The 12,011-nt window shown below is 34.8% G+C and overlaps 1 long non-coding RNA gene across 6 annotated transcripts; it reads left to right on the forward strand.

Moving 5' to 3' along the window:
- Positions 1–565: 565 nt before the first annotated feature.
- On the forward strand, positions 566–5,440 carry LOC145161045 (uncharacterized). 6 transcript variants are annotated; one of them, XR_013738329.1, is made up of 11 exons: positions 567–1,026; positions 1,598–1,695; positions 2,072–2,199; positions 2,291–2,569; positions 2,645–2,690; positions 2,781–2,917; positions 3,185–3,286; positions 3,398–3,443; positions 3,511–3,612; positions 4,075–4,210; positions 5,256–5,440. It is a non-coding gene; the product is annotated as an uncharacterized LOC145161045 (long non-coding RNA). The 6 variants fall into 6 exon arrangements; XR_013738333.1 differs by lacking the exon at positions 3,398–3,443 and adding an exon at positions 3,011–3,122 and having other exon boundaries at positions 568–1,026; XR_013738331.1 differs by lacking the exon at positions 3,398–3,443 and adding an exon at positions 3,011–3,122 and having other exon boundaries at positions 569–1,026; positions 3,185–3,397.
- Positions 5,441–12,011: the final 6,571 nt, after the last annotated feature.

The following is a 12,011-nucleotide window of genomic DNA, read 5'->3' on the forward strand; positions in this document are numbered from 1 at the left end:
TCAGAAAAGTTATTATGTCGAAATGATCCTGCCTCCCAATGGTCATGTTTGGTTGATCCTTACTTGGTAGATCTTGATGTAGACATCGGGATTAGTGAGAATCTAGACTATTATTAGTCTCCAAGATCATTAGACTAAAACTCTATATTAATATTACTTAGGTCACGTCAAGGAATATCTAAGGTGTTAGGCGAAACTCTGCCCAGATCACCTGTCACCCACCTAAGTCATGTGAGTGCATAGTACCTTTCACGAATTATGTGCTTCCTGCTTGAATTATATGTTAGGATATATATATTATTATATATATATTAAGATTGTGAAAAATTTTAACAGTAAAGTGGCTGATGGGTTGGCAAAAGTAGTCCCTGTTTATTTGTCTATTGTCAATTGTGTTTGGGCTTTCATGTCCGTCAAAAATGCCCCACTTCTTTCTTCAAATTACAATTTGCTCCCTTTAGGTTTCTGTGAAAATCTTATATCTGGGTCGGTGTACTGGACAGACGTTCGACACGTGTTCTCTTACTGGAAATTTCCACCGCCTCTCCGACCAAATCTCTTTATATTCTCTTTCCAGGGTTGATTGGTATACATGTGTTCTGTCTCTCCTCTATCTTCGTTATCGGGGTTAACTCAACTATCCACCGCCTTAGATGAAGACCTCCAAGCTTCTTATGCCCTCTGCTCCCTCCACCATCGCCGAACCATTTTGCCGCTTGCTCTGCCTCAAATAATCTACCTTCCATCACAGAGTCGATTCTGTTGAGAGAATAAATCCATATGATCTCAAAACCTCCAGACGGCTTTCCTCGCCGCTCCACCTATCAACTGCTTCTTCTCCTTCTACTTTGATTTCCATTAGGATCGATCTCCACTTCTCGGTAGAAGTCGATTCACCACCAACAATTTCATCACTAGGCCCACGCGTCAGTCGACCGCAGCCACTCCACCGTGGTCCATCTGTGGCGACATCGCCTTCTACTTGACCATTATCGATGACCGACAGTCTTACCTCTTTCTATGAAGGTACTTCCTAATTCAAAAGAATGGTTCTCAAATTTTTGTTTCTGAATCTCAATCTTCACTTCTATAACACATGTTCTTATGTCTCCCAGGCTTATAATAAGTGTATAATTATATGATTTCTGGTAATCTGATTTCAAGTTTGTGAACCTTTGTATTACTCATCTTCTTACTCTGTCAATTTCCAAACTCCGGTTAATTTTATATCATTAACCTTGCTTTTTTTTTGAAAAGAAATGTAAATTTACATGCATATGACGTGTTCGATAAAATGTCTGAATGAAAAAAAAATTAATTGAATTTCGGAATTGGAAGATTAAGTTAGGAATCTATATAGTTTTTGGTTTTACATTTGAAAAAAATTCTTATTCATTATTAAAGGATTTACATCGGCATGAATTTAAAATAGATAAACATTCGTTTCTTCATTTGCAGTGGTAAGTTGGGGCCAGTAGAAAGGTGTATGTTTCTATTTATCTTTTGAATTTCATACATACATTTTAGGCTTTTTTCTTTAATTTCAGGTGTAGACCAAGTGTGTTGATTTAACTTTTATCAAATTATTTTTTGCTAGGCTGGATGCTTACATCTATGACTATTTGTTGCAACGGAAGATGAACACATCTGTAAAAGCTGTCATGACAAAAGGGAAGCTTGCTACAGATTTTGTAGGTATGTTGTTGAGTTGTTCTCATGTGTAGAATTCGGGCATCCTTTATAGATCTACATTATGATAACGCTTTTGATACTCCAGTAATTGGTTTATTTCTATTTCTATTGCATGATTATTCAAGCTGTAAAGGGTAATAGAAACATCAAATGATATTAAACAATCAGTCTTATGCATGACAACGCACCAACAGATATATACATGTCATAAACACGATGCATGCAATATGAAATTCAGTCTTTTTGTGTTTTCAACTATTGATGCTCCTAATGGATTTCTTTTGGAATGGTGGTCTATCTTTTGGGATATATTTATTGCAAGGACAATAAGAAATATTCTGAGGATGCTGCATCATATATAGATGTCTCTTCTCTGTAGGTTTCACTTGGTGTGAAGTTGCAAGAGGAACCCGTGAAACATTCTCATTCTATGGTTTTAGAAACTTCTCCAGCTCTTCTTGATGCCAACGGGATGACCCTTATGAAATCATCCACAAGTCATCAATGGTAAATCAATATTTTCATAAATAAAGATGTTCTTTTTTTCTTTCTCCATAGATTGGACGGGTCTTTATGTTCTGTCTTTACGTTGATTCAGCCTGTTAATACCATGCAATTCTCCAAATGTATCTTCCACTTTGTAGCAAATTGAAGGAAGACCTCAATTGAATACAGGCTATTCCCAACATTCTATAAAATCACCTTTTTATTTTTTTCGTATTCTCTCTCTTCCATGTTTGGCTCATAAGTTTCTACAAATACTAGGAAATCAAACAAGAAGTTTACTTGGGTAATACACAAAAATCCTTTCCTACAGATCATTCGTCAATTTATGGACATATAATTTTACAGTCAAGGTGTAGACTAGGTGGTGTGGGTAAGACATATTTCTTTGATTTTACTTATTTATTTTGGGTGAATTTTCATTTATGTTCCATTTCCATCCATTCAGGGTTGAATGAACGTGTTACTGGTCTTCCATTAAAGGGTTGGCCTCTGTAAGTTATCATGCCTTTTTCTTTCTTGCATTTATGTTATTATTTAGTTTGAAGGGTCAATTTGACAATTGGTATCAACATGGTTTTCAGGGAATTGACATTTTATGCTCTGCGTTGTTGGATTACCTAGAGGCAGTCAAAGTATGAAAGATGGTCCACCCACAAAAAATGATGGATTTGTATGCTCCCGGGATTTCATTGGTTAAAGAAACAATCACCTGCTTCGTGTGAGTTTTCTTTTGTGCTTTGTTTTGTAATTTTAAATGTTTAAAAGCATTGTTTTTGATTTCGTTTTTTGAAATTCGTCATTAAATTGACAGATAAATCATTTTGGAAAGTTCAATTGATCTGAAAAATAGATCGACTGATGCTGCAGTTGGACGTCTTGCAAACTATTGTTGAGGAATTCAAACAATGAAGCTATTTAAGAATGTATTTTTAATTTTAATTGTGTAAATATATGAAATAAACCTAATGTGAGGTTCTTTTTGCAGATTACAGAAGACCCTTTAATCCTCTTTCATCTCCGTCGCATGTTGCCTACACCACCAAAGCTACGTCCGTTTGTTTTTTATGCGGTGACGTCTTTGAAGCAGGTGATAGCGACATCTAGGAATCCGGGATTTTTTTTCTTGACGGATTCTTATTGAAGACTCAATTTCCTGTTTCTTTATCTACTCTGTATGCTGACTATCTACTTTATTCAGGTATCATCTTTACTGTGGGAATTATGAGCTTGCTCCATGACTGGAGGTGCTCATTTTGAGTTTTCAACTTCAAAATTGTTTGACTTCTTTATCAATTTTAATACAATTTGCAGAAAAGGAACCCTTTGGTCGCCAACATCTTTTAAAAAAAAACTAGAACAAACATATTCGAAAACCCAGGAGCCACAGGACGAGTATCCCAAAGGAAAGAAATGGTAATTTTCAATCCTCTTCCGTGACAAAAAAATAAACGTAATTTCTGAAATTAAGTTCAAGTCTTGAATGAAAAATATGACATTAATAAATGAATTTTGGTTTTAAAAAAATAATACTTGGAAAATGTTTATAACCTATGAAGAATTAAGTGAAAGGCCAAATTAGTTCATTTTGACAACTTTGAATTTCTATCAAAGTCAAACATAGAATGCAAAATCAAAATTACTTTGAATGCTCTTAATGTATGTTGGAATAGAGTTCCGATTCATAAAGTACTATTTGGTAATAAATTATAAACATAAAATAATCAAAGAATTTGAGCTTTTCAGCTTAGCGATAATGAGTTGGTAAAAGGGTATAAATTTGGCCTGTTTTCAAGTGATATTTCATTTGATGATAAATCGTCGTGGATTTTATTATTGTTCTTGATTTTTTGGTCATAAATATGGTGTATTTTACAGATAGGGTGGTCAAAAAGTAGACAACTACTTTGGTAAAAATGTGATTCTGCGTATCACTGATTTTCGTTGGTCTCCTTTTCATCCTATTTTTGCATTCTTTGTACGTGAACAAGGTGGTGGACATCAACATGCTACAGTAAGTTCTTTTTCAAGTTTGCAACATTTTTAATTTTTTGCTAAATTTGAAACTAATACTATCATTTTCTTTATTACGGACCACTAAATACAACTACTCATTTTTAATAATTATTTATTTTAATATTGCATGTCACATGGAAGCATTTGTATAAATGCAGTAAATAGCAACATACTTTGAATTTCATGTTTTTTTTTCTTTTTCTTTTGATATTTTTCTCCAACAACCTAACTACATTGCCATTAGGTGCATTTTCTATTTTTTATACTAAAATGCCCTAAATAGCAATGTACTTTGAAGTTGTACCTATTTTTTTTCTGTTTTTTTACATTGCAATTTGTTGAGTTTTCCATTTTTTTAGCTTATAAATGTAGTAAATAGTCCGTAAAACTTACGCATGCCCAGAGAGGGTAATTTTTCATGATCACTATGAAGGCCACTTTCGGTTTACGCAGAATATTCCTTACCTATTCACCCATTGTCGTTACAAATAAATATATTGAATTTTACTTGGATCCTTCTTTTTTTTGTTTATTGGAGCTTATTCTAAAAAATAGACAAATCCATGCTTTTTTCGAAGGTTTTGTCATAGTGAATCATCTTCCTACCGTTTATGGTTATCAAAATGAAAGTCCATTGTCCTTTCACTGTACCAAATGACAAAAATAACATTATGTTGCCTTTTTCATCAACACCAACATACTAGGTAACACAAAATACATAGTGCTATTTTTTAACATGCTTCATTTACAATTTCATGGAACGGCCAATCATCAAGCTTTTTTAAATGAACTGTTGGTGGTTGTTATCAGATAGATACATCAAGTGTAGATGATTTAAATGTACCAAAAACATTGATCAAAAATATCCTTACTATTTAACTGCACCAAACATGTAAATGCATTGACCAAATATATAATGTTTACTGTTAGGAGTAATTTTAGTCTTTTCATGCTCACTGTTGGTTTAACAACCAACAAAATTGCCATTTTTTCTGACCTTTGTTGATATTGATACATTCAAATTTGTTACTTGACTTTTGCAGATCATAATTCGATATCAAGGTCACTCCCTTATTTCAATAAGATGGAAACCAGAAGAAATTCAAATTTTAGAAAATTATAATGCAAGAATGGGCACATATGTTTTTTTGTTGTACTATTACTTTTGGAGTTGGAATCACCATACATCAGATTGGTTTAAATATAAATATTATTGATTCACGTACAATTAAGTTTTGTTTTTAGAAATAACCAAAAGTTTTCCTAATTATAGCAATGTACATCGAAAGTATAATGTTATAACAGAAAACCAACACCTTCGGTCCCGCACAACGCGCGGGAAACCTTCTAGTATATATATATATATATATATATATATATATATATATATAACGTGCTATGTGCGAGCCAGATATGGTTATATTTTATGTTAAGATAAACGGATAATATTATATAATAATATTAAAAGTAGAATTGTTGAGAAGATAAATGAATAATAATACCTAATACTCTTATGGAATAGATATGCACTAAGATAGGTTAGTGTCACCCAAGAATAGAGTTGGTAATAAGAGTTGGTTTCAGGCACTGTTAATCATGGGTGGAGATAGTAGGCGGCTGCCGTATGCTTTGCCCACTTTAATCTCCTTTAAAACATCAAAGTATAATATATATATATATATATATATATATATATATATATAAAGAATGAGCCTATCATTTATTTAAAGCTAACGTCTGTTGTTTTTTTTTTTGGTGATGCTAAAGCTTTCCCAGTATCTTTTTAAAAGTTCAATTATTATACAGGAAAGTAACGCACTAGACTACTCGATTAAAATTGAGACCCACAACTAGAATTTCATCGACGTCACCCTACTTATTTTAATTATTGATTACTTCCATTTATTTTAATTGGTTTTTATTAATATCTCTTTTAATTGCCGATTAACCGGTAAAGTAAGTAACTTTTTATCTGCATTTGTGATCTAGTTTCAATTAGCCAATATAGTATCTGACTCCTATTTAAACGATTTATTCTTTATCATTTTATTTTCAATTTTTCCACTATCATCCAAGACCTTTGTCGGGCACAATTAAGCACCCCTTATCTTCAAATCCTGGCTCCGCCTCTGACTGTAATATACTCTAGGGATGAACTTAGACTTATTGAAGATACCTACTTTAATTAAGTGGATATTAGGTAGTCTCATTAGGAGAATGTGCATAACCTAGGAATAGAGAGTAAAGTTATGTTCCATGAAACTATCATGTGTCGATGTACAGTAGCTCCGTACGGGATGACCAGAAATGGTGGGTCCCGATCAGGAAACTATTAGTGGTATGTGTAAGTCCCGAATTCTCCTACGTATCAATCGGATTCACTTTGATGGTGTAGAATCTCAATCAAAGTGTATAATGCAAGATATAAGATGAATAAGAACAAGATAATTAATCTTCAATGCACACGATATATTGATTAATCGTCCGGTACATAAGATTTCGATTACACACGGTTTTCTCTTGTTTTCTCTCTAGATCTCGTTCTAAGCATGTGGCAGCCCCTTGAACGTCCAACACACATATCTACGCTAAAATAAAACTATTTATACCTAGACCTAATAACCAAGACCAAGCCCAAAACCCAAACAAGCCAACATTAAGCGTAACCAAAATCACATGTGATTTCGACCCAAACAACACCAAAACATGGTGTTTTCGGTCCTAGACCAAGAACTCTAATATCTTATCAAAAACAAAGTATAAACCAAAATTTATGACCTAACAATCTCCCCCTTTGTTTATAGCTTTCTTTTCACTAAGAATAAACCATAATTTAGTCCTAACAATCTCCCCCTTGGTTTATTGCTTTCTTTTCTTTTCAGTCTTCGCTTTGTGCTTGGCTTCAGCTTTTATCTTTGATATCTTCACAACTTCAAGATGAACATATGAATTTCTACATGAATGACTTTATCTTGAACAGTTGGACTTCCTTCAAAGATTTGACCTTAAATGCACATTTGTGTAGGGGCTTCTTGTAAAAGTTCTTGAAAATCAGCACTTTCAGCTTTGAGAAACTTCAAAGATAATAACAGAGAGACCGATTCTTCTAGATCACTTCAGCAGGTTCATAGATAGCATCAAATTGATTGAAGAGACTTCAATACAATCTGTCACATAACTTCAAGTACAGCTTCACCTTGCATCTGGGGTTGAAAAATTGAATGTTAAAAAATAATCTTCACTTCTTGTTCCTTCGAATGAGTATTCTTTAACAATCACCGTTGCGCCTTGAAAAGTAATCATGACTAAAAAGTCCATGTGGATCACAGAACCATAAAGACCTTTCTCATCACAGTTGTTCAAGGACCCATCATTGGCTCAGAAGGAGACTACTCGCAGTATCTGTGTGAACACGGAGGAACGCACTGGGATTTGTTAAGTATCGAAGAACTACACGTGGCCTTTTTGATGTTAGCCCCTGCATATCCTAGATCATAGACCTCGATGCAATTTTTCAAGTTAAACAAGTTAACTTGGCCCTTGGCGAGACGTTCAGCGATAACTGTTTCCTTGTTGGGTGAATCGCCCTGGTGTCGTGACAGTTCTTAGGTAAAGAAAGCTGACAAGACCAATTTGACAATCTGTATAGTTTCAGACTTCCAATTCCTTAAATACGATAATTCTTAGAAAGAAACTTCCTAACTGACATTTTGTATAGTGTCACACCAGGTATGAACCATTATCCGTCAATTTCATGGGTGAAAATAACTACAAACATTAAAATGTGCACCGTCAATTCAGATAGATGGATTTTGGATTTTGGGTTTCACTTAGAATCATGGTGATAATGACTTCCAAGATCATAAGCACAAAATTTTTGGTAACCGTCAGCCGAGTTGTGTTATACTCGAACCTCAAGGGGTACCGGTACGTGGAATTGATTTAATACATAAAGTTTAGATATGGGTGAAGAATGGTTGGGTGTTTCACATTAGTCATGGTGAAAATGACTTTTGATCATTAACATTTGATGTGAAGACTCCTATTAAGACTGATATATGTCTCAATATGAAAGAGTCTATCACTCGCATTTGAATCCTTCGTCAATTTTTTTCCAAGTTTCTTCTCCTTGCTCAGAAAATTTCGATACAATCTCCTTGAGTCTCTTCTTCTTAAGAATTCACATTTCAAGATAAAAGAAATTTTGAGATAAAAAAAAGTAAAAATAAACTTAGCACACAATAGAAATAACTAAGAAAATAAAATTAAAATTAAAAATACTCAAAAGCAAAAATAAAATATATATATTTTTTAATTCTCTGAAAAGGAAATAAAACAAAAATAAACATATTTTTGGATTTTTAAATTTATGTTTTTTTTTAAATTTTTTATTTCTCCCCCTAAATTTGTGCATATAAAAAAAATATGAACGAATTCAAGAAAATCAGAAATAAAATGCAAAATGTACAAAACAAGAACTTTTGGGATCAAAGTTGTCAGGCAATTTAACTTGCCCTTTATCACTAAATCTCATATCACTTCCCAAGAATACTTACGAGAGAAAATATATATTTTTTATTATTTTAATTTTTGATTCCCCCCCCCCCCCTAAATTTGTGCATGGGAAAGAAATAGAATAAATGCGCAAATTTAAACAAACAAAAAATAAAAATTTGTCTTTGAAACGAATCATTTGAATAAAACTCAGGAGTATTGAAAGAATGCAAACCGTAAGTCAGCACTTGAAGATGCATCCAGATGACTTGATAACAGCAAGCAAATGCAGTAACGTCTTCATCCTTAGTTGTGTTTCAATTTCGGAACAGATCCAAAAATTCTTCACATCGTTAAGTACGATCCCCATTTGTGATCCTCTTCTTCTTCCTTTCCCGTAAAAGACACATACCCTCAATTTAAGTTCTGAATGTTGTACAGTTGAGAGATGTCTCATATCATGTGCTTGGAACAGCCACTATCAACAAACTGAAGTCTGATGATATTCCTCCATAGTTGCTCCAACACAGAGTGCGGGATTAGTTGGTCTTTGGGACCCAGTCCATTTTGAAGCTTGGTTGACCTTTATCATCTACACAAGGTACTCTCTCCCATGACCTTTTCTGTATATCACACACAGAAGATGAAGAAATGTTAGAATCATTAGAAGATTTGGGAGTATGAACCTTCGGTACCCATCTGTAGTTGGGTTTAACCCATTTCTTGTTCGATCGGATGGATGCCTTATCACTTGCTTTTGAACTTGAAACTGACGGCCGAGATGGCTTTGACCTAACCGATCTTGGTTTAACTGGACCATCTCTTGAATTTTGCTTCTTGTCCGTCATTCCCTTCTTGTCCTTGGGAGTTTGATTCTTGCCCTTCTTCACGTTCCAGTCATCATTGCGTGATTGTGACCTTGAAGGATATCTTTTGGAGGATCTCCCTCTTGGCGCGTTCTGCCAACCTTGTCTGTAGTAAGGAACATACAAACGACGTGGGCAATTTCTGGCAATATGACCGGGAGTCCTACAGTTAAAGCAAGTCTGTCTTTTCATATAGATGAGATTGTGACTTGGTCCTTGTCCAAAAAAAAATTGTTTCAAGGGACTTCCACAAGCACAAGCACAAGAACATTTAACAGATTGTTTAACAGACTTTTGTGGCTTGGATTTTTTCACAGTGGGAGTATCAGCATCACAAGGTTTTGAATCATTATCAGCAGAACTAGAATCATTTTTGTTCTGCTCATGCTCATCTTGCACTAGGACCTACTTTGCACATGAAGTAGAGGCATTAGTATCGTTCACCTCAATATTCTCAGTTGGGCCAAATTGTTTAGTATTAACTGAAGCTGGTACAGGGGACGGACCATACTGAGCATGTATCTCTACCTCATTGGTTTCAAGGGGTGGGGTATAGTTATCATTGAAGGGAGGTGGAACACTGTGATACCCTAGACCCTCATTCTGATTATCTTTAAATTTTAATTGTTTTTCTATCATGGACACAACTACCTCACTTGACACGTCAAATTTCTTAAATTTAAATTCAGCATCTTTATATTTAGCTTTTAATGCATCAAGTTCAGCAGTTAATTCGGCAATTTTTACTTTAGCATAATGATAATGTTCACATTTATCGCTATATTCTGCTTGAAGTTTTCTAAAGTCCTTGGTTTTGGCCTCTAATTGATTTTTTAAGGGTTTTTGGGCCTTTCTGGGAGTATAGCCTTCATATTTAAGGTCCTCATTGTCTCTACGTAATATATCAATTTGATCACGAAGAAATTTAATTGTATCACTACAAGATTGAGAACAGGATGTTTCATTGACATCTTTTGTGATTGATGAACTCATTATTCACAAAAAAATAATTTACCAAAAATAGAACTGATTGTGAAACCAAGAAAAATGCCCTTTGATCTGAAACCTCCAAAGTCAAGCTTTAAAGTCAAACTAGAAAGTCAAACTTAAAAGTCAAAATTGAAAGTCAAAGGTCAAATTTGAAAGTCAAAAGTTAAATTTGAAAGTCAAAGGTCAAACTTGAAAGTCAAAAGTCAAATTTGAAAGTCAAAGATGAAAGTTAAACCTTTTGTCCAAAAAAAAACCTTGACCGAAAACGAAAATTTCTAGACCGAAAACGAAAATTTTGGATAAAAAACGTGACATTTAGGCCAAAAATGAGATTTTAGACCGAAATTGCGAAGCCTCTTAGTCCAACCGAGAAGACTTGCACACACTCCACCAAAAGCGCTAGACCGAAATCAAGGCTCTGACCGCAAACACCGAGGCTGCTGACCGTAAACATGCGATCCGAAAACCTGCGGACCGGAAACCCTCGTTTCGGACCGAAAACGTGTAGACCGGGAATGTTCGCTACTGACCGAAATCGTTGCGAGGCCGAGGACTTCGGACGAGATCTTGCGAATCTGACCGCAAACTCTGCTAAGCTCCGAAATCTGCTGCTGGCCGCCTAGGGTTTGACCGAGACCGAGGATATCCGATTGGATTTCGCAAATCTTGACCTAAAATGCCCAAAACTTGCCAAAAACACGGGATTTTCAAATCTTTAATGCTAAACTCGATCAAAACTCCAAAAATATGAAGAACACGAAGAACAATGGCCAAAAATTCATAAAATGTAAATCAAAAACACTAAGAAACTCCAAGAAAAAACTGTTTGCAATGACCCAATTGATACCGATCCAAGCTCTGATACCACTTATTCCCATTCTTGGCTGATAATTCACCATCCATTATTGGTGTACTTTTCCGAATTCTCCTACGTATCAATTGAATTCACTTTGATGGTGCGGAATCCCAATCAAAGTGTATAATGCAAGATATAAGATGAATAAGAACAAGATAATTAATCTTCAATGCACACAATATATTGATTAATCGTCAGGTACATAAGAGTCCGATTACACACGGTTTTCTCTTGTTTTCTCTCTAGATCTCGTTCTAAGCATGTGGTAGCCCCTAGAACGTCCAACACACATATCTAGGCTAAAATAACACTATTTATACCTAGACCTGATGACCAAGCCTAAGCCCAAAACCCAAATAAGCCAACATTAAGCCTAACCAAAATCACATGTGATTTCGGCCCAAACAACACCAAAACATGGTGTTTTCGGTCCTAAACCGAGAACTCTAATAGCTTATGAAAAGCAAAGTATAAACCACAATTTATGACCTAACAGTATGCCTGGTTACCCCACAGAGTAGGTGACAACACTCGATCATTCTAGACGGTCTTGTAAATTACGTTGCTAGTGGGAGCTCATTACTCACAGACGT

Source organism: Lactuca virosa, chromosome 2 (genome assembly GCF_052849685.1).
Source record: "Lactuca virosa cultivar CGN04683 chromosome 2, Lactuca_virosa_CGN04683_v6, whole genome shotgun sequence".
In the NCBI taxonomy this organism is placed as follows: domain Eukaryota; kingdom Viridiplantae; phylum Streptophyta; class Magnoliopsida; order Asterales; family Asteraceae; genus Lactuca; species Lactuca virosa.